Here is a 717-nt window from a genome sequence, read left to right on the forward strand (position 1 = left end):
AGAATCAAACAACTGTATTGTATATTGCCAATGGAGGCAGCCCATGTTGCGAGTAACCTCTTGGAGCAGAGTGCAGTCCCAGACTGACAGCCAGCAAGTAAATGGGGATGTCAGGCCTAGGTTTGCAAAGACCTGAATTCTGACAACAACCAGTGATCTTGGAAGAGAACTTCAGATGACATCAGAGCTTAGCTATCATCTTGATTTAGCCTGGTGAGATGCTAGGCAGAGAAACCATAAGGATTGTACCCAGACTTACAGAAGCAATGAGCTAATAAATTTGTGTTGTTTCAAGCCATTAAGTTTGTGATCATTTGTTTGATAACAATAGAAAACAAATATAAGTGTATAGTGAAAAAAAATAGAAGTCTAGAATATAGAATAGAAATAGAGTATAAAATGTAAAGATAGATTCACTCCTACCTAGAATCTTCAGTGATTGATTGTTTGTAATCAATTCCTTTCCTTTCAAATTTGTTAGTATGAAAATGATGGTGTTACCTAATTTTATATTTGCCTCTCAAATTGTATTTAGAATGTATGTGCACATTTTCATTAATATCAACTTTTTATTTGGCTCAAGCTGTGAAGCTATTTTTACCACCTCTTTTTTTTTTTTTTTTTTTTTTTTTAACGGCCAGGGTTTGGAAGTTCCTGCCATTTTCTTAGGAAAGTGTTTTTTTTTTTTTGGCGGTACGCGGGCTTCTCACCGTTGTG

Source organism: Lipotes vexillifer, unplaced genomic scaffold, assembly GCF_000442215.2.
Source record: "Lipotes vexillifer unplaced genomic scaffold, Lipotes_vexillifer_v1.1 scaffold839, whole genome shotgun sequence".
NCBI classification, from domain to species: domain Eukaryota; kingdom Metazoa; phylum Chordata; class Mammalia; order Artiodactyla; family Lipotidae; genus Lipotes; species Lipotes vexillifer.